General features: G+C 43.5%; 1 protein-coding gene across 3 annotated transcripts in view; it reads right to left on the bottom strand.

Annotated features, from left to right (window-relative positions):
- Positions 1-23213, bottom strand: part of MAML3 (mastermind like transcriptional coactivator 3) — a 472489-nt gene that overhangs the window by 285184 nt on the left and 164092 nt on the right. The gene's annotated exons all lie outside the window — the stretch shown is intronic.

Below are 23213 nucleotides of genomic sequence, written 5' to 3'. Positions count from 1 at the left end.
GAATGACTATACTGTTCTCTCTGCTTCTGCATGTGTTTTGCAATTTTCCAGATAAAATACATTGATAAAGAGTATGAAGGATGTTTCCTGGTGAAAAGAGATAGATGATAGGTAAAATAGTTTTTAAAAAAAATCTACTCTAGAAATAGCCAGGTACACACCTGGGTATGGAGGTTAGCTCTCCTGAGACTGAGGCCAGGAGAAAAAAAAAATTTACAATTAAAGGGAGGAGCACAGGCAAAGGTGGAACAGACAAAGACAGGAAGGAAAGCACCACAGCCAGGTGTTTCAGGGAGATTGTAGAGGACCAGCCTGTCAGCTCTAGTTTGCTATTTCTGCTTCATCTTGCTTTAGAAGTGTGCTTCTCACCCAGCACTCTCAACCACTGTTTGAAAAGTACTACGTAAAATGGGGCTGGTATCAATGTTCACCTTTTGCACTTGGTGTTTATAATCTCACCCACAAATTGGTTCACAGTTCTTGGAAGTAACTTATTTGATTATTGAGAGGTTGTGCGTGTGTGTGTGTGTGTGTGTGTGTATGTGAGTGTGTAGTCAGCTCCTCCTTCATCACATGGTTATAAAAAGCACATCCTTGTCTTTTATTGGATAAAAGACCTTTATTATAAGACCAAAAGCCAAATTTCCATTTGGTTTTCCAGTTATACTTAATATACATCCATCTTCAGGACAGCTAATATCCCTCAATAATTAGGAAATAAGTTTTTTTTTTCAAGGAAAATGACCACATAGCTAAATCATTATACCTTCCCCAAGTACCTTACTAGAGGCTCATCAAAACATATTAAAATGCAAATAAAAACCTTTAGAGACAAGAATAAACACTGAACAAATTAGTTGATCAGACTCAACAAATACTACATTTTCTAGCATCCTCTTCCCCCAAAGACAACCACTGATACGCTTTGTTTCTAAACATACACTAGGTTTTTCCCTTGTATCATGTTCTATGGTAAATTCTGCATCCAACTTTTCTCACCTACCATTAAAATACTGTTCTAATTCTTTTTTTTTGGGGGGGTTGCTGTTGTTTTTTTTAATAATAAATTTATTTTTTATTGGTGTTCAATTTGCCAACATACAGAATAACACCCAGTGCTCATCGCGTCAAGTGCCCACCTCAGTGCCTCCCACCCAGTCACCCCCACCCCCCACCCTCCTCCCCTTCCACCACCCCTAGTTGGTTTCCCAGAGTTAGAATACTGTTCTAATTCTTCATCAACACCCATTGATGGATGGAGAATAGCCCAGCAACTGGAGACAATAAATTCTACTTCAACTTTCCCCAACTACTGGACATCAGGGTGTTGCCATTGATTCAGCATTATAAATACCACTCTAATGAATGTCTTTTCCTGCAACACTTTCTACATAATTTGTCTATTTTCATAGGACTAATCATTAGAATGTAATAAAAAGCTAAGAAAGGTATCTAGCAGTTTACCTTAAAACAAGAAAGAAAAGAGTTATATTATTTTATTATTTTTTTAAGATTTTATTTGACACAGACAGAGAGAGAAAGGGAGCACAAGTAGGGGGAGGGGTACAAGGAGAGGGAGAAGCAGGGAGCCTGAGGCGGGGGGTGGGGGGGGGTGCTCAATCCCAAGTCACGGGGATCATGACCTGAGCCATAGGCAGACGCTTAACTGACTGAGCCACCCAGGCGCCCCAAAAAGAATAATTTTCAAAAGGTCCCACTGAGAGGTGAGTTTGCACTAGATAAGCCCGGTGTCCTGACTCCATCATCTGTGGCTCATACTGTTTGCTTGAAGAAAAATGTCACTCTGTGACATTCTTGCTTCTCGGTTGCATGTGGTGTTATCCTTGATGGAACCCCAGGCACTTCCCCTAAATGTTTCTTGCTCCCGTTGTTTTTCTTACCCTGTCACAACATGAATTTGCAGTCCTGACTGTTCTATTTAGAATTTCATCACTGCTTTGCCCGCCGCCAGCTTCCACCGCAGACCCTTTAATGCAGCACCTCCCTCATCCTCCCTCGTGGTACAGTTACTTGTCCGCATCTGCTGAGTCTCTCTCTGTCCTCTTTAATTCCATACGGTGCCTGGGACTGTGCTCTGCAGAGAGTAAACACTGTCAGCATGTTCGCTGACTTTAATCAAATTATTAACATCGTTTTGTCCTTGAGCGGGTTAGTTCCCTTTATATTGTCCTCTGCCCCACCCAGGGCTTAAAAACACGTATCTATTTCGCTTCTACAAGTTTAATGAATGTGCTGTTTACATCCTTTCCTAGATAATTAATGAAGATGTTAAGTAAGACCTGTGCTGAACACAGATTCCCATCCTCTTCTAGACTCAATACATTGCCATTTATCATTACACTTTTAGTCCTTCGGGCAATTTTCAATCAATTTGACATATTCAAGTCAATTTGAATTCATTTTCTGAACTAGATTTCATGAAACCTGGTATCAATTCTTCCATTAGTGTCTGGATGTATTTAGAAATAATAATACATCTAGTGCACTCTTCTGTCCATTTGTTTTCAGATTTTAAAAAAAAAAATCAATTAAGTTGGTCTAACATAAAGAGCTTTATAAATCTATGTTGTTTGTGGCTTATGGCGCTAATATCCCCTAGATGTTCATATATTTACTGCTCAAATGTTCTCTATGCTAGTAATACAGTTTCCTAGTTCATTTATTTATTCAACAACTACCTATGGAATACTTACTATTGTGCTTGGAACAGGCTTAAAACTAGTTCTATTTCAAAATTAATCACTCAGGAGCTCTTGTTCTGTGAAATATATAGGACAATGCTCTCTTAAACCATTATTTTTACTATACATTAGCAACACTGGATCATAGATGGGAGGAAGAGAGAAAGGAGTCTTACTGGTAGCTAGGATAAATAGGTTTCTGGCTAAATATGGGGAAAAGTAGCTAAAATAAGATATTAGGATGAAGCTGTGCTTTGATTATCTGTGATATCTCTGCTAGCAATGCTCTGCACAATTTAGAATTCATTCTTTCTTTTTCTCTCTCTTCCTCTCTCTCCCCCAATCTCTCTCTCTCTCTCTCACTATTCTTCATGGTTTCCAAAGGAGAGCATCCATATTTTGATGAATTCATTACTACTTCCATTAACACTGGTTAACACATCACCCAAGACCTTGCCTATTTATTTGTTTTCTTCTTCTTCTTCTTTTTTAATGAAACAGGTCTTCATTACTGTTTAATTATCCTTATTTATCTTCTTAAAGGCCAGTTTTAAAAAGCAGTTCAGAAGCTCAGCCATTTTGCCATCAATAGCTCAGTCATTTGAGCATAATCATTAAGCTTATCTCCCAATTCATTTAATGTGAGGCCTCCTTTATCTCTGGTATGCCTTCCTTTCTCTTCTTTATTATGTTTGTATTATTACCCTCTGCACCACTGATCACCATAAATACTTCTTGGTTGTAACTCTGGAACCTCTTTGATGATTCATGTTCTCTTGTGGGAGTCCTACAGACAGACTTCATTTATTCTCAGGTTTCTTTTCTTTTTTTCTTTCCTATTTTTGCACGGTTGTGACTGTCACTCGGATATTGCTTCTGGTTTTTCCAATAATGTCTGGCCTTTGTGGTGAGACCACTGACCTGAGTGAAGCACCTGCTCAATTTTACAAGGTGAAAAGTGCTGCAAAACCACAGGACCCAGCTAACTGGTCAGAGACTGCTCTGATACCCCAGCTCTTGCCCCCATGGGACAGATGCCGCCTTCTCAGTAAAACCCAACCCTGCTCAGCACAGTACAGGATGAAGGCTACTTAACCCGGGGAAAAGGGAGATGATCCCTATTTTGAATTTCCCACTTCGAAATAGCACACTTGGTCACTTCTAGCAATGGTTCCTCTCTTTGATACTGGCATTGCAGTCAGGACAACTAATTGCTTCTCTCACTTATCAATTATGCCTCAAAGACCACTAACTAAGAGGAACACTAACTTGTCTTTTGTTTCCAGGTAACATCCATGCTTATCTTTGGAAGATACGTTGAAACATTCACTCTTTCTCTTTTTATCCCTTTTTTATTTGTGCGGTTTCTGAATTTGTTAATTGTTAGGCTAGATTAATTACCAACTAGTTTTCACTCTTTATTGTAACACAGAAATACTTTATTTTTAAAGATTTTATTTATTTGTGAGAGAGAGAAGGAGAGAGTGCACAAGTGTGTGTGTGTGGGGGGGGGGTAGGGGCAGAGGGAGAGGGAGAAGCAGACTCCCTGCTGAGTAATGAACCCAACCTAAGGCTGGATCCCAGGACCCTGCAGAAGCTTAACTGACGGGGCCACCCAGACGTCCCCAGAAATACATTTCTTAAAATAGTGAAAATTTTAAGAAAGATTCATTTTACAGAGTCCAATAAAGAAGCCACAAACTAGAGAAAAAACGGCATATTACTACATTACTAAGTGTAATACAATTTGCAAATATTACATCTATCATTTCAATTATGTGCTTCTTTTAAAAAGCCTGAAATAAGACACCCATAATTATTACATAAATGCCATTTTTTTCTATCAGCTTAGCAAATGTTTGCATTTTTCTTTCAAATCTGAAATAAGTAAAGATGTCAATTTATTATGTTCTTTAAAATTCATACCAAATAAACCAATCTAAATTTTTTGATCCCAGACCTATATATGTATTTTTTAAGTAAACTCTACCCCCAGTGACTCACAACCCTAAGATCAAGGGTCTCGTGCTCTACCCACTGAGCCAGCCAAGTGCCCCCCCAAACTTATATTTTTAACTAAGGTTATTGTGGAAAGAGGACTCTTAGCTTGGTTTGACAAAACAATTTGGTTTTTCCCCCTTCTGTCTAAGGAAGAGCTACTCACGTAGTCACACTTTTTCACTCAGGAGTGGATACAACATTTCTTCAAGTGGGGAGAAATGAATACAGGGAAGTTATTTCCCACCACATTTTTCCCTTTGCCCGTCCTGGTATCTGTGTCCATATGGTGCCAACTTCTTTCCCCTATAGTTCTTTCCTTCTCCTTCAGTTTCGGCATAGATCCTGTCTGAGGTTCATTCCACCCCTCCTCTTCCTTTTTTAGGATAAGTGCCCTCTTCGTCTTTAAATGTCACACGGATCACACAACAGTAACTCAGTGGCAGCTTCGTTGGAGATAGAGGATTAAATTATTTTAAAATTACAACCATGTGTTGATAAACTACCACGCATAAGACACTGGACGACAAATACCAGCTTTGGCAAGCAGCTAGCCCTAAACTGTCCAAACACATACCAGGAGAAAGACCCTCTTCAGGGTGAAGACAAATGCCACAGGGAGACAAAATCAGGTTTCACTAACTGGCTAAACAGAAACAAAGGCCAGGCTTGACCCGGCCTCTTCCAAGGCACGCCATCCTCTTGCCATCCACAAACCCCTATTGCCTTCTCTGCTCATGCTTTCTATTTTTACATTTTCCATCCTTTTTGCTTCTGTACTTCCTAAAAACCATAGATCACCTTCCCTCCTCTTTTCCCTTCAGCCCTCAGGCACTTGACTTCGCCTTCCTGCCCCCAGGGCTCTCCAGCCTGGCCCACAGGGCGCTGGGGCACAAATGCAAGCTTCCAGCTGCTGCCAGCTAAGTGCTTTGGGGAGGGGGCCCTGAGGTCACCCCCTGCCACTGGGCAAGCCTCATAACAGAGGAGATACCTTCAAGGAACCCCCAGGGATGATAGAAATCATCATCATTATTACCTCTCTAGGCATTGCGGCATTAGGCAGAGATGGAGGCTCCTGCCTTTGATCATGAGAAACTCGAAAATGACACAGGTTGGTAACACAGCATCCTCATAAGACCATCTGAAAAACTCAGGTTCTGGTTATCTCATGATAGGCAGCGACGGCAGAGATTGAGATCCAACGAGAAACAGCTGCGGAGTCTGGAGATGCTGTGCTTCTGCACCAAGTGACGCTAGCCATTGACCCTGTCACTCGTTGGGACCACTCTGGCTACCCTTAGTATGCTGGGACATCTTTAAAAATGGGACATTTAAAACAAACTGGAGCACAAGTAGATTAACAACAAAACTTCTCCATTATTCTTCCAATGCTTACTCATTCTGTGATTTAAATATTTATTCCTCAAATATAGCCAGTGTGTGTCCATACGAAATCATTAGAACACTGGACCTTCAGCTCTCCTCTGAGGGTCAAAGCCGAGATTTTGTGTATATAATATTATTATAGAAAGAATAAATATTTAAAAATGAACTAAGTAATTTTTTCTTTCTTTCTTTCTTTCTTTTTTTTTTTTTTTTTTTTTTTTTTTTGCTTATAGACTACCACAGAGAACAAAAAGTTTCACACTGGTTCAAACTCTGAGGAAGTTTGTGACTTTTCGTGAGGGGACTACAAAATTATTAGAGGATAGACAACAAACCCTATGAGCCCGTCACAATTCCGTCACTGAAATTTTGTTATATTAAATTTTGATTCAAATAAGTTATCCATCAGCAAAGGCTTTGCAATATTGGTTCGACAAAGATTTTCAATGAATGACATTGTTAAAGTGGAATTTAACCTAAATTTTATAATAATCTTGTAGCAGCGGCATGGAAACTTATATCCATGAATTTTAAACTTTCATAGGGTTAGTCTTCATGATATTTTGGAAATGACAAGATTAGTTTAGTCAGAAACTTCCTTCCACCATCTTTACTTGCCAAGATGCCATCTGAAAAATTTCTTCTTTCACAAAGATGTCCCTTCTCTCCCAACTGAGTATGATCTCTCCACCCTCTGAACTATGCTCAAATTCTCACACAGGGCCACTCCCCGCCTTCTCGGATTTCTCACTTCCAAGCCCTACTGGAAGCAACTGTACCAGCAATTGAAACTAACTTTGCAGCCTCTGCCCTGGCTGACTGGCCCAGTGCCTTCCATAGGGAATGAGTACTAAATAAATCAAAATGGTCCAAAGAAAAAGTGGAACTTCGGATCCTCAGATTCACTCAGCCTCAGATCCGCTACCCAACAAATGGTATTCCCATAGTTCTAGTTGTATCCAGATCCATTTAGATCAACAGTTCTAGGAGCATAGAATGGGAAAGGGTTCTAGACATAATTTAGCCCAACCCAATAGTATTAAAGGGGTCCAGTGGGCTTTTATCAGAGTTGATGCTAAAATTCAGGCAGCATGGAAAGTGGCCACTCTGGCCTATTTTTGCAGCAGAATGACCAGGTCTTAGAATCTGTTGAAACTCTAGCATTGGATAAAGAGTGATTTTAATCTAAATGAAAATCTCAAACTTGAAATTACCCTGTTTTCAATGAACCTGAAATTGTTAATTAGTTATACACTTAAACCACATATTTAATACCATCTCACTTTTCTGTTCAGTTCTTCACCAAGCCTAAGCAGGCTCAAAGGCTGACTATCAAAACTGTTAGCTATCTGAAAATAATTTCTATTGCACATTAAATAAAAAGAAGAGTCCTAGATGCATACATGCATCTACAAATTGCGTCTACTAATTGCTGCTACAAATTAGTGAACTAGCACAATCTTTCTGAAGGGCATTTGGCAATATGTTATAAAAGATTTTTAACATGGGAACCCTCTTCAACATGTCACTGTCCCTTCTAAAGATTTATTCTAAGAAAAATTACTAGAGATCTAGGAATATGATCAAATTTTATTCTTCTTTCTTTGCACTTCTAGATACATACCAAGATTTATTAAAATGAATTTATGTCATTTCTGCCATTGGAAAAAAAATCTTATTGTTTGTAAAGAATGAGGAAATGGAACTGGCTGTTTACCCTCCAAAATCCCTTTGGCTCTCATACTCTGGTTGATTTTTATTTATTTATTTATTTTTTGGTCAAAGGTTATAGAAAGAGAGAAATCGTGTTTTCTGGAAAAGGCCACCAGCTTGTAACAGTAAACAGATGTTCAGAGTATTGGTTGGTGTGCGAATTTCCAAAAAACTAAAGAAGAATAAGGATCCAGCTGACCCTCTTCTTCCCATATGGATTTCACATAATCAATAGACCTAAAAATACTTATTGAACACAGCCTATGACCTGCATGCACTGAGAGAGATGCAGAAACAAACCTCAAGAGTGTTTTCTTGGCCTTCCTAACTATCATTGGCCTATAGCAAAGACATAAGACCATGAATAAGAGGCAGTCATTAATTTCTAAATGCACAATATAGGAATCTGAAAAAGGGAGTAGCTCATGCAGAATGAGTTGAGAGGAAAGGCTTTGCAGAGAAGGAAGGATTCAAGCCTTGAAAAAGAGATAAAGCATGAAGAACCAGAGCATGGGCAAGGGCCTACCAGGTAGGTAGGTACGGGGGTATACATAAAGGTATCCAGGGCCTAATGCTCATGGGACATTTCACCTATAGGATAAAGCTGAAACCCACAGTACATAGAGCCCTTCATAATCTCACCTAAACCTCTGGCTTCAGTTCTCACTGACATACTGAATTTATCTCCATTTTCTGGTTCCTTGCCTTAGCACATGCCATTCCATCTGTTCTTCCTTATTTCTCCCCCTGTAAAGTCCTACACATTTTAAAGTCCAGCCCAAACATCACCTGCCCCATGAAGCCTTCTCCTGGTGGTCCACAGAGTTTGTTACACTCTCTTCTGCTCATGCTTTTATTATAGCTCCTTTCAATAAAAGACCATAATGACTCTCCCCTATTTGATTGTGGACCCCACGGGCACAAGGGCCGTATATACTTTGCTTTGTTTTCCAAACTTTGCATTATTAGTTTTCAGCAGAGTGTCAAAAGAACTGCTGCCAAACAAACAGACAAGTAACTGAATGAATGAATTTAATAAAAGCGAAAATTGGAAGACAGCATGAAGAAAGGCTTTCCTGGTTTGGAGTGGTAAAATCCTGAGAAGCAAGGGTCAGAAGGAAAAGCTGACTGGCCCAGCCTGAAAGGCACTTGAGTCTCTAATAACATATGATCACCTGTCACTGAATCCTCACTGGGTGTCTATTTTGTGCCGCCAGATGCCACAGGAAGCAGCACAGCACAGTGGCTAAGAACACTGTCTGGAATCAGAGCATCTGCATTTAAACCAGCTCTGATGCTTACCAACTCTGTGACCTTGGACAAGTCACTTAACCAATTTCTCCAGATCTGAGTTTCCCGGTACATAAAATAGTGGCATAAAAATGGGCATAAAAATAGTACCCGTCACACAGAGCTGTCAGGAGGATTAAATAATTTACGTGTAAGAACTATGTAACTGTTCAAATGTTGGCAAGGCACTGGGTGTAAAATGAAATGATGTCTGCCTGTATTAAGCAACAGTTTGAGAATTTATTTTTTTTTCAATTCCTCTTTTTTGAAAAATAATCTCTACACCCAATGGGGGCGTGGAGGGGGTGCTCAAATTCATCACCCAGAGATCAAGAGTTGCATGCTCTACCCACTGAGCCAGCCAGGTGCCTCCTCAGCTGTTATTTAAAAATCTTTGCAAGGCATATTAAATTATTCACCTGCCTTTGAAAATATAAAGCCTAAACATAAACTGTTTTTTCAGGAGAAAGCATCTTGCAACAGGTCTCCTAGTCATCATTACATACAGCTCTTTTCAAAGTGCGGACCGGTAATAATAATAATGACAACTATAAGCTTTATATGGTTCCCTGAGTAGGAACCCACAATTTCCATGTCCTTGGCCAGGGCTCCAGCTGCTTACCAAGCAGCCCCCCGGGAAGAGACCAGCTGAATACAAACTGATCTCTAGTCTCAACCTGGAGGTTAATTCCTTATAAATGAACATCCGATGTGTGATAATTCAGTTGCGGTTTGACTTGTGGACAGAAATGGAGTAGATTCCCAAAAACTTTAGACCCTTAATAGCTTGTTGAGGTTTTCCTGTTCAATGTTCACATATCTAGGAATTCAGCTGTGCAGTAACCGAACAAACTTGTGCTTTAGATTTGGAGGGGAGGGTAATAAAGAAGGCAATTCTATCATTTGATTGTATTTGGCTCCCTAATTGTCTAATTCCAATAAATTCCAGTTAATGATATATAACCAAATCGAATAGAGCATTGGTAGGGCTCAGCCATGGGTAGAGGCAGCAGAGTAAGGTTCACAAGCCCCACTGGAAACCAATTACCATACACAGGTCAAAAACGCATTTAGTCGTCCAACAATAGGAGTCAAAGATCATCAACAATATGAATCAAATCCTGAAAGATGTAATGTCATGTTTCCAAACGAGTGAAATCATCAATAGTCCTTTTCAGATCCACTGTTTGAACATGGGACCCAGCATTTCCCTGGTTTCATCCAACAGTATAATTACTGGAATCATCACTTAAGAAAATATAGCTTTTAAGAGACAAAAACATGTCTTTACCTCTAGGGACTACATGGAAGTCTTTCTATTAAAATGCTAATAGAACAATGAAGTTTAACACCAAATTGCTCCATGAAGGTTGAGGGGTAGGGCTGGAGTTTAATCCCTTCCAGAACACACCGTGTACCTTTTTGTTGGTTTTATCCTGCTGTATTTCTTATTATGGAGTTCACGGTAGCACAGCAGAGTCGAGGACAGATTGAGATGAACTCAACCCAGACACAAAGCAGATCTACAGAAGGCAACGGGCGGCAGAGGGAAGTAAGGATCGGGACATGTTCTTTTTCTAAATGGCTTGTCCCTGCACTACAGCCTTATTCTGCTCATGGTATTTCTGCCGTTCACCGGCCTTACTACCCTGCCGGCCAAGGTTTTCATTAAATAACAAGTGCCTGTGTTTTTCTAGTGCAGTTTGCGGCCCATGCTGACATGGTGTGCGTGCTAAGAGGAGGCAAGGGCATAATCCACCAACTGCCCACGTCGCAGCCCGCCTTTGACTGCTCTCCTGGGGTCATCTGCAGCAGGCTGGGGAGAGAGAGAGAGGCAGGGAGAGACCTCGGGCACCCAACACGCAGGAACACAAGTATTTACCTGCCACATCTTCCTTGTCGGGGAGAACTACACAGAGGATGAAAGAGCTACAGTGACTTCAGCCCTGCCCCTCCTGAAACGGCCCTGGCACTGCTGCGCCACACAATGACCCTTTCAAGTCGGGTGCTGAGCCAGCCGGCACCTTTGCCTCGACCCCTTTGATGGCTCGGGGCACACTGCACGGTGCGCCTGCAACTCCAGGCCCGGCGCCAGCAAGGTCCCCGGGAGCAGAAGGAACAGCGATGATGAGAAGGAGCAGCTTCCCACGTCCACCTGGAGCACAGCTGGGGTGCTCCAGCCCCTCTGTGCCTCCCCCACATGAAACGTCCTTTCTTCCCACCCATCTCTATCTCACAGTCACACAAGAGTGTTTCACCCACAAGCTCTTAGTTTACCAAAATCATCACGCTTCCTTTCATTCTGTTCCTCGCTGTTGGTGCCCTAGGGGGGATCCCCAGACTCAAAGTCTTGGTGTGGATCTTAGGAGATGTCTGGAAGTGGGGAGGGAGAGATGGAGAGCGGTGGGCCAAAGGGAACAGAGTTCAGTACATGAGACGGAGGAGTTCCAGGGATCACCTGTGCAACACGGGGCCTGTGACTAAGGATCATACACTTGCATACATTTGCCAAGGGGGGAGATCTCATGTTAAGTGCTCTTACCATAGAAAGAAAAAAAGAAGACTTTTAAAGATTTTATTTATTTACTTATTTGAGAGAGAGAAAGGGAGAGCATGAGCAGGAGAGGGGCACAGAGAGAGAGACGAAGAATCTCAAACGGCAGGGGCTGAATGCAGACCCCATGCAGGGCTCCACCTCACAACCTCAAGTTCATGACTTGAGCCAAAAGCAAGAGTCAGACACTCAACCAACTGAGCCACCTTGGTGCCCCCACCCCAGGAAAGAGAAGATTTTAAAAATCTTCTTCTAAAATAAAGCAAAGGAGGGGAGGAAACTTTTGCAGGTGACAGGTAAGTTTACGGCCTTCATCGTGGTAACGGTCTCACGGGTGCGTTCTCACCTCTAAACTTGCGGAGGTGCATACATTAAATATATGCAGCTTTTACTGTGTCAATCACACCTCCATAAAGTGTTTTGAAAAAAGAAAATCAAAGGGGGCACCTGGGTGGCTCAGTTGGTTAGGTGTCTACCTCTTGGTTTCAGCTCAGGTCATGATTTCAGGGTCCTGGATATTAAGCCCCAGGTCAGGCTCTGTGCTCACCGGGAAGTCTACTTAAGGATCCTCTCTGCCTCTCCCTCTATTCCTCCCCCTGTTTTTTCTCTCTTTCCCTCTCTCTCTCAAAATAAATAAATAAATCTTTAAAAATTAAAAAAAAAAAAAAAAAGCAAAGACAGGACCTGGAAGATGGCATTGCTGAGAAGCAAGACACAGTACATGCCGTGATTACAGCCATTCCCCTGGGCTCCTCAGCCCCACCTTCCACCAAGAACTGAGACTTTCTTCGAACACAAGAATAGACATCACACTGATATTGTCAAAGCTCCTTGTCACGTGCCTTGTCATTCACAAGGACCCCGAGCATAAGCTGACATCACTGTGGCCAACAGGAGGGACAACTGAAGTAGGAGACACTGTATTATTCCCCTGGCATCTCTTGCTCTGCTGCTGATTGTGTGACACAATTCAGTCGGTTACCGGGTAAGTCAAGTACTAGGAGGCCTGATTTTTCTTTCCCAGAAAAATCTCAAAAATCAAGGCTGTTTACAGAGAAGCACTATAAATGACTTTTGACCATCTGCTTTTATTAAAAAAAAAAGGGGGGGGGTACTAGACGTGATGAAGAAGTTCCTTGACTAAGGTTTTAATGTGAATCTCTGACACATTATGATCTTTCTGCTCTAAAACTGGAGTTTGCACTTTAAACAGATTTCAATAAATTAATGCATTAGCTAAAAAGAAATGGAGTCGATTTAAAGGACTAAGCAAGTGACCTGAGTATTATTTCCTCCTCTAAACAGCCTAAGCAACACAAAAAAGAAAATGAATACAAAAAGGAATCTGAGGAACGCCCTATGCCTACAGGACTGCATCGAAGTCGAGTGTGTCTCGGTGCGACAGGACCCATGGGAGGCCTGCAGCTTCGGTCGTGAGCAAGCACATGCTTAGCTTCACCCAGCACAAAGCTAAGTGCTGTTAGTCACACAGCAAACTAGCAAGCCAGGCCACCCATGTCTGAAACGTAACCGGGCACACATCTGCCTTCAATAAGACAAGGCCCACTGAGCTCAGGGGTGACCTAGGATCCGCGTACTCCAAGGCGTGTCAAACTGTACTTTTCAGAAAATGATTTCGTGTAACAAACTCTCAGCAGGCACCCTGCCTGGACATAATCTATGAGGGCCTTTTGTCTCAGGCTGCACCGCTCTGCTGTATGGGGCTCTCTTTGGCGCGATAATTGGCTTGGCTGTCCATTCCACCCATCAGGTGATAGAAAACTATCAATCAGGCTAAATGCAATGTGAGAGAAGTCTCTTTAGCCAATTAGTCAGTAATGAGAACATTAGCCACGATATCTTCTGCAGAGGGCACCTTAGCCATTCCACTGGAGTCTGAGAAGATGACAGTCTCTGTGTGATTAATAAAGATCACAGGATGCTTCAGAAATTCTACATGGGTGAAGAAGAGAAGCAGAGAGAAATGCACTTGGAAGTGCTCGATGTTTTTAAGGCCACCAAGTGCACTCTGCAAAAGTACTCCCAAACATACAGAACCAAGCAATGTCAGAGCTGGAAGGGATCTTGAGGATCGAGATAATCCGATCCAACTCCCTCGGTTTATAGATGAGGCAGGGAACGAAATGACTTCTCCAAAGTCACATGGCTGGCCGGCAAGGGTACACCTCTCTAAATAAAATAAATAAAAATTTTACGGCTGTGGAAGACAAACGAAAGGCAACGCACCACTATGGAGAGACCCCTAGGTGGCTTGTGAGATTTTTCTATGTCTTTTATCTCCACTGAAAGCAAGGATCTCTCGTTTCACTTCCCTGGCTTCCTAGGGCTTGCACAACTGTGTATGTTACCTGGAGGAAGGACTTCATATGCATCTAGGGCAGTGACATCTAAGCCAGACTGTCTGGGCCCATAATGCCAGCTCCACCTCATTTACTAGATGTATGTATGGCCTTGCACAAGCACTGCCCTCGTTTCTCCATCTGTAAAATGGGAGTCATAACACATCTACCTTGCAGGGCTGTTACGAGGATTAAAAGAGTCAGTCTACGTAAAACACAAAGCACAGATACTGCAAGCTCTGCTGTTACCTGGGAAGGTGCTCTCGGGCTGGCAATGCCAATGACAGGGCTACTTCTATATGTGGAGGAACGATGCTGAGGTAAATTAGGGGAAAGGAAGCAAAACTCTATAACCTTCACGAGGATGAGGTCTGAGGCAATAGCTCAGAGAAGAGTAAACTCTAAAGGGAGAGCCAAGGTGAGGCTAGTGTGGTAGAGACAGTTCCCTGTGAAAGTATCACTGAAGTTTTGGGTGATGATGTCATAACATCCTACCTGTCTGCTGGAACGCTCCCGAAGAGAGCCACCTGGCCACATTCTGGTACAAATCCGTGTGCCCACTCCCTCTTGCAGCCCACCTGCCAAGGGGCCACATTCCACATGACTCTGCAGAGTGATCGTTACTTTCATGCACATGAGTGGTCTTAGGGCTCAATGCAATTTGGTCAGAAACATGGCCATTCTGCTGAGTTGCCAGGCCCTGACCCCAGAGGCGACTTTACCTCTTCCAGAGGCTTCCCTCATCTGTTCCTCCCATTGCCCTCATGGTGCTTTAGGCCCAGCCCTCACACCGCACGGGTCATACTGTGCCACTGCCTTGTTTACTTACGTGACTCCCCTACTCATTCCGTGTCTGGACTTCCTACTCCCCCAGTAGTGCTTCTCGAAGGCAAGGTCTGGCAGATATTTGGCAAGAGGGTCACCTCAGTGGATCATCCCAGTGTGACACAAACCAAGCAACAAAAGCTACCCTGCTTTTCTAGTGCTGATATACTATACTATCAACACCACCATCGTCACGTCATCCCCCAACCCGTCTCCTTCCAGCAACAACAACAAAAAAAATGAGAGCAAAGGCCAAGTCTTCTGCCGCTGCTGGAGCAGAGGGGCAAACAACACACATATACAGACACTCCCAGAAGCTAAACAAGTGAATGAAGAAATGGACGCATGAAGACATAGGTAGACAGCTCACTTAAGACTAGAATGCACTTGGGAACTGAGGGTGTTGGACAGGAAAGGCCCAGGACAAAAGGAGGGACACTGCCTGGCTTCTGGCACCTTTCCTTCCTATAGTGTGTACATCTGGCCTTAGAAAAATGGAGGAAGGAGAGAGGGAGAGAGAGAGGGCTGGGGAGGAGGAGGGGCAGAGGGGTGACTTTGTAAGATTTTTGAAGGTAGGAATGCTTTTTCACTTTCATTTCTATCCCATCATAGTGTTGAGGGCATCTCTCATCACCTGAATGAGTGAACTGACACTGGGTAGGAGACAAAGAGAAACAAAGAAATACATCCTGAACTTCGGAGATACACTCCAAAACTTGCTCAACTCCCGAGGGCCAGGTACTCGTCTTGTGTGTTTTCAACCACCGCACAGAATTCACAAATGGAATTACTCTAGGTAGAGCATGAGGGGCCTCCCACCTGAACATCCATATTTGATCCTGCTCTCTCTCCCCAATACAAGGGCAATATGGTTGGTATCCCCCAATCCCTCCTTCCTCCAATCCTTGTGGGCCGCATTACATCTAACGTTTTGTTCAACAGAAATTAGAAACTTCAAAGCACACCCCCTCAAAAAAAAAAAAATCAACAACCCACAGGGTAAAGTGCTTCACAAAAGGACATCATAATTTTGTGAAAAATGCAAATGCTAAATTACACACAGAGTAATTGCCATATTTATGTCTTTCATACTGACCTCATCTTGCCAGAGTATGGGAATCAGTGTCAGGAATGAACCCTTCACTGATTTAAATAGTATTCAAATATATATATTATGCATAATAATAGTCTTTTTCAACTATTACATAAACATAAAATATTACTCTCCTTCTATCCCGGAGACGTTATGACAATCTGAGCTAATACATTTAATTCAACTCAAGTCCCTGAGAGAACAGAACTACAATTACTATTTAGCAAGTGTATGATCCACTCCGCTTGTCTCTGAAATGCCTTCTATGAAACCTTCATGGAAGAAATCGCGGAATCATTGTGTCATATGACACACTGTGAGTAAGTTTTAAACTTCTATATTCCTGACATTTAAAATAAGACATTATTTTCTTTAGGCAGGAGTTCTGTCCGATAATATGCAAGCATTTCAATACAAGTGCATACTGAAGTACCCTAATTTTAGAGGGGCAAATTATACTATTTTAAGAGTGAGTCTTGAAGCACTGACTATGAATGACAGTGGTTATAGACATGCCACTGGGTGGATACACCTTGGCTGGCGCAGGTCCATGGAGTAGGGCAGAGGCAGACCGACAACCAACCAGCCCAAGAAGACAGAGAATGAAAGAGATGGAGGAGGGGACATGGGTGGCTCAGCGGTTGAGCATCTGCCTTCGGCCCAGCGCGTGATCCCAGGGTCCTGGGATCGAGTCCCACATCGGGCTCCCTGCAGGGAGCCTGCTTCTCCCTCGGCCTGTGTCTCTGCCTCTCTCTGTGTGTCTCTCATGAATAAATAAACCTTTATTAAAAAAAAAAAAGAGAGAGAGAGAGATGGAAGAGAAGAGATGACAAGATGGAAGAGAAGAGATGACAACTATGCAAAACTGAGGAAATGGAACTAAGCACTCCCACCCCCAATCAGAACAGTGATCTCACCTCTAGCCCTCTAGCTCTGTGCAAGATGACAATATTTTTTTAAAGATTCAGACCATGATAAATACAAAGAAAAAAACCATTCCTCTAGGACTTAACAGCAGCATTGCAATTCCATCATCCTGAGAGCTTGACTATGTGGCTAGAGATCTCTAACTAGAGGAGACCTCAGTGAGGCTGCATGGGGGGGTGGGGGGGTAGCCATCGCTCGTTCGAGATAAATGAACAAATCAGGTGAACTCTACTAAGGTCTTATCAGGTGGAAGGTGGTGTTCAGAGCACATATTAGCTCATTTAACCCTCACAAAGCTCCTGGAAGATAGCAAAGACTAATACCCATATTTGGCCAATAAGAAGAAAGGAGTGTGCCCAAATCAGCCAGGAAATGGCAGAGCTGGGATTCAAACCCAGCTGTCAGACTCGAGACCCAGTGCTGTTAACCGTTTCGTTACTGAGGGAGTCAATAAACAGATGAATGCAAAAGCCACACTGGCTGTTTCTAGCTTGTGGCTTTAAAGGTGGCTGCGGGGGAGCCTGTGGGTATCACTAACTGCCTTCTAAGCGAACCTTGGCTCGGCAGCCCATGCCTCCCCCCACCACCCTCACCCCGATCCACTGCCTCCTTTTATCTTTTTTAAGATTTTATTTATTTATTTCGGGGGGGGGGCGAGCGAGCATGAGTGGGGGTTAGGGGCAGGGGGAGAAGCAGACTTTCCACAGAACAGGAAACCTGACGTGGGGCTTGATCCCAGGACCCTGAGATCATGACCTCAGCAGAAGGCAGATGCTTAAAGGACTGAGCCACCGAGGTGCCCCCAGTGCCTCCCTTTTAAAAGGGGGAAAATTGGGATCCCTGGGTGGCTCAGCGGTTGAGCACCTGCCTTTCTGCCCAGGGCGTGATCCTGGAGTCCCAGGATCGAGTCCCCCATCTGGCTCCCTGCATGGAGCCTGGGTCTCTGCCTCTCTCTCTCTCTCTCTGTCTCTTGTGAATAAATAAATAAAATCTTAATAAAATAAATAAAAGGGAGGAAATCAAACCTAAGTTTCACATCTCCTGGTCTGACCCAGTGTCACAGGGACCGTGGGCCAAGGCAGGGCTGCAGGCCAGGAGAGACTGCAGAGCTTCCTGTGGGCCCCCGGGTGCTTCCTGCCAGAGGACAGACCTCCATCCTGCTGTCCTGGCAGCATTCCAAGCCGGGCACAGACCTTGCACAGAGCTCGAAGTTTCGGTTGGTGGCAGGGTCTCCACTTCCGGTTCCCAGCCGCTGAGGAACAGTCTCGAACTTCGCAGCCCTAAGGTGTTTCAGGAGCAGGGAGGGACCCAAATCATTTTTTTTTTAATTTATTTTTTATTGGTGTTCAATTTGCCAACATATAAAATAACACCCAGTGCTCATCCCGTCAAGTGCCCCCCTCAGTGCCCGTCACCCAGTCACCCCCACCCCCCGCCCTCCCCTAGTTCGTTTCCCAGAGTTAGGGGTCTCTCATGTTCTGTCTCCCTTTCTGATATTTCCCACTCATTTTTTCTCCTTTCGAGGGACCCAAATCTGACAAAACAGGTCTACCCATGAGGACAAAGGGATAAACTATTCAAACTCAGGCCCGGTCCAGGAAGCACAGCGGCCTACCCCCAACCCCGACAGCCTGAGCACGAAGCGCACACTTGACGCATGTATTTCCCCCTCCCCTCCACTTCTCACGCCTCTTCTCTCTCTATTTCTCAAGCCTTCATTATGGAAGAAGCAGGACGGCAGGCAGTCACGTCAAATCTGGACTCATTTACCTAAGCCTCTGCTCAAACTCTCGGACCCTGGGTGCAATTCTTCTCCTCACCCAGTTTCCACCGGCTCCCTGTATTCAAGACATGTGCTGGGTCAAAAGCCTTGCTTTTCGGTTCATAAGAATGCTGAGGAACAGGCCCCAGGAAAGCAATGCTCTTAACATTTTCCAGTCATCGGGAGTATTCGTGACCTTACAAAAATTTCTGGTGGTTTCTGACATCCAACTTCCTCCCTTCCCCGAACTCTATCTCCCTACATCCTGCCACCTATTTTGAGGCAAGTATCTTGGGCTAAGCGGAGAATTCAAAACGGAGATAAGTGAAAACGTCCAACAACTGCAATTAATTTCTCATTTTCAAACTGCAGCACCGTACCTGGAACAGGCTGTGCCAGTATGCACAGTGTTTTAATCATACCAACTGTGCCCACCTAGATTTAGCTCTTGGGAAAACTCTAACAAAGACAACACTCTCAATCAGTTTAAAATAGTCTATTGCGACAGGAAAGTACCTTGAAGATCGGTGAAGACTCATAGGTAGAACCAACGGCCCCTCTAGGGGCAAATCAGTGACTATAAATTCATTAAGCTAGTTGAATTCCTCCGTGTAAACAGCCCCTCCCATCACTGGTACTACTCCGAAAAATCAGCAGCCTTTTCCACCGAACAGATTGTAAAACCTAAAGTGAAAGGAGTTGAGTTCTAATTATGCTCCTTGGAGAGAGGGAGTAATAATACATGTTCCTTTTCCGTGGGGATGTTGTAAGAATAAATAAGACAAATGGGTAAAAATACTTTGAGTTCTTCTGGGTAAGCCGCTACCTAATCCCAAGATAGTTCTGCAAGTAAGAAGAAAATAGACTGGTGTGTTCTCTGCAGTTTCAATGAGGGCTATAGGCCCAAAATGTTTTAAAAGCAGAAAACTGTTAACTCTGGAGATATTGTCAAAATACATTTCCCTCCGGTTAAGAAAAGGAAAGAGGGAGGGCCAGAAGGGTGGAGTGGAAAGGAATTGTCATCAAAGCATCGTTAATAGGAACTGAATTATATTACAATGGCGATACTTCAACATGGGGAATGAAAATTGTTCTGTATTATTGTGGATTGACAATATGACAATCGTTCATTGAAAGAGGATGACAGCTGTAGCATTATAGCTCGGTACACAACGCAAGATGAATGAGCGTTACAGGTTCTTACAGAATGGGCCCCTATTTCACGAGACTCTGCAGCATCCCAAAATAAATACGTGCCAGTTTTTCACGAATCTCAGCAAATTTAGCATCTCTTTACAGACCAGTGTGCGACCAGTGGCCTGAAAGTGCCAGTGTCGTGCCCCTGCTTAGTGGATCTGCAGCAGCTGTGGAAATGTCAAGTCAGAATGGCACGGAAGATCTGTACAGCACCTTGGCAGAAGAAAGGGCAAGAAATGGTAAAATGACTTCGCCTGGACGAGTGTGAACTGACGTCAAACTGTCTGCTGATCCATGGGAACGCTGTTTCTGAACCTCTGTCTTGGCACCAAGCCTCATTCCACCATGTACAAGAGCCACCTCCCTCCAAACTACTCACCTAGAGGAAGTAACACCACCTACAGTACCTAAAATTAACACACAAAGGCCACACATATTTACATATCCCCTTATGCGCAACAAAAGTGATCCCCCAAAAAACAAACAAAAGTGATCCCTGCTTAGTTAAAAAAAAAAAAACTCAAGAGCTAGAGCACAAGAACCATTCATAATATTATCACAAAGAGATAAGCTCTGTTCACATCCACATATTATTTTTCCTTCCAGTCATAATGCATTTTTAAAAGCAAAATGGGCTCTTTGTTATGTTCTACTGCCTGCTTTTTTAAGACTTTGCGATCAATATATTGTGGACGTTTTTTTCAATCTCATTAAATATTCTTCTGAAATAGAATTTTAATGGCCACGAGTACCCCCTATTCTACATATACCATAACTAACCTGGCTAATCCCCTATTGTTGGACGTTCAAGTTGTTTCCAACTCTTCATAGGAAATGCAGCTATGTTGTAATATTTGTACATTCTCTAATTTCGTAGAATGAGCTCATAAAACCTTATACTAATTTTCTATGATCCTGACTGAGGCAACTCTCAAAGTGAACCAGGGGTACTCCTTGAATATGTGCCTAGAGTATAATTTGCCCATCATAAGAGTCTCTGAAGGGCTGGTAAGAACAGTTGAAGAGGTATAAACAATGGGCAAGTTCTCCATTTTATACTTAGAGACAACAGAATTGCTTCTCCCTTAACTGCTGTGGCCAAGTCTTCTGGAGTTAAGCAAAGCAATCTGTCTTGGTGGGTAAGGGAAAGAATACTGTAAGCAAAAAAAAGAGGAGTTGTGTGAATATTCTCCACGCTTGTTCCAAGTTCAATATTAAATATAAACTTCCTCTAAAAACCTGTGAGTGTTCAATAATAAAATGTGGGAGTTATTTTATGCAGCTCTCCAAATATTTCTAGCTCTCTATCTTGCAGACATGCAGCAGAATGACACTTCCTGGGCCTTATGTGGTTGGATGAGATCACATGGCCAGTCCCGATGAATAAATTGAGAGCCGAATGCCAGGTACCAGTTCTGGGCTGGAACATTAAACTGCTCATGTTAGACCCTCTGGAGCGCCTTCCTTTGGCACAACCATTGGTGTGAGATGGTGCCTACCTTGGTCAGTGATGATGATAAGCAGGGTCCCTCCTCTCCCTCTCAACTCACAGTAAACATGAGCAAGAATTAAAGCTTTGTTGTTTTGAAAAAAATTAAAAATTAAAAAAAAATAAAGCTTTATTGTTTTGAACCACTAAGATTTGGGAGGTTGTTGGTCACTGTATCATCACCTACCCTCTGCTGATAAGTACAACAGAATTTAACTTGGTTTTGTGATCTAATTTAAAATATTCACATAAAATTCCATTCTTCTCTATGTAGTTTGAAAACCTAGGGAGTCACAGACACAATCTTTAAGATTTCCTGGCTTCCTTATGTGACAATTCAATAGCTATTTTTCAGGGCCTGTTGGGTGCAAGGCACTTACATTAGAAACTCTGAGAAATAAGATGAGGAAGACACAGCTCCGACCCTGATTGCTTAGAATAAAGTAGAGAGGATGTAGAAAATCTGTAAGGGAGGAATTTAGGGGTAGCAATGGAGTCGTAAACTGCCCTTGGGAGGCTGTCCTGAAGCTGGATTTGCACAGCAAATGCAGTCTGTATTTATTTATATATTTACTTAAAATGGTTTTGCAGGAAACTTTCTGGGGGACCCAGGAGAAGGGCCATCTCTCCCAAGCTCCTGTGCCAGCTACAAGTCCAGCTCTGAGCAGAACATGAAGAGTTTCAAAAGAAAGGCAGGAAGAGATGGGCCAGGGTGCTTCAGAGGACCAGTAGGGGAGGTCTGAGTGGGAACTGAGAAAAGTTTCACTGAGCAAATGCGGATGGGGCTTGCGAGGCCCCAGCCTCCACAGGAAGAGACAGAGGGCAGGAGCCATAGTCCCGGAGAGAGGCCTGGCGTGAGCATAATCAAAGAGGAGAGACCACGGGGCACCTGTGAGGTATCCAAGGCAGGGAGGCCATGAGTCAATGTCCAGAATGATCGTCAGACAAGCGTAAAGGTGGGGTAGGTTGTGAGGGGCTTCCAGGGCTCTGTGCACGGATGGCTGAGAGAGGAATTCAGGGCAGTGGAGGTGGGTGGGAAACAGGGGTTGGAAGGAAGAGAATCATCAACTAGGAGACAACCAGGTAGAGCTGGTGCTGGTGCACTTCCGTAGCTCAGGTATCACACCTGTATCTGGACACCTAGTTAGTAGAGCGGAGAGGGCTGTGGGAACACACTCCTCATGTTCTGCATTTCAGCTCAAAATCCTCAGTGCGAGGCCGAACACTAAGCAGGTGGGCAGTGAAGGGATCGTGGAGGAGGTCACTTTAGCTTGTCATGACCCCCCCACCACAACGCGCTGCCAGCAAGGGGCGTGGCGGACTGAGGGCATCGCTCAGGACGGAGCGTCTGGCTACCTGCACAGAGTTGTGGTTTAACCTGGAAGACCCTGAAAGGAAAAGAAATGAGGTCTGGAGGCTCTTTCCCAGTCTCCCTTCCAAGTGGCATGAACGAGAACTGGTGGCATGGCTTACCTTCAGGATGCTGACGAAAAGGTGGGCTCCTGACACCAACAGGAGAGAGTAGGAGTCCCTCAGCACCTGCTGAGGTTTTCCACTGGTAATTCCCTTTCGGTTAATCTGTTCCCATTTGCTTCCCTTTATGAAAACATTTTAGTTTTGCTTCAAAAAACATGCCGAAAATTAGTATAACGTCTAGAAAAAGCAGATGGAGTGGGAGACTAAGGATCACTGTTCTGGGTGATACGGAGTGAGTGCATGGGATTTCTGGCCACACAGCGGGATAGTATTTCAAGTATGAAAGGAAAATCTCGTGAGGGAAATGGACAGTTTAACCATGAACATGGTCCTTTGAAATCCCACCGAAACCCGGGCAAACCCAGGAATAGAGCACAGGAAACCACAGCACCCTTGACTGAGAAGTAAACGCAGGTTATTTTTCCAAAAGGCACAGGAGCA

Source organism: Canis lupus, chromosome 20 (assembly GCF_048164855.1).
Source record: "Canis lupus baileyi chromosome 20, mCanLup2.hap1, whole genome shotgun sequence".
Taxonomy (NCBI): domain Eukaryota; kingdom Metazoa; phylum Chordata; class Mammalia; order Carnivora; family Canidae; genus Canis; species Canis lupus.
The sequence above is the reverse complement of the archived record's forward strand: the minus strand, read 5'-3'. Positions and strand labels throughout refer to the sequence as shown.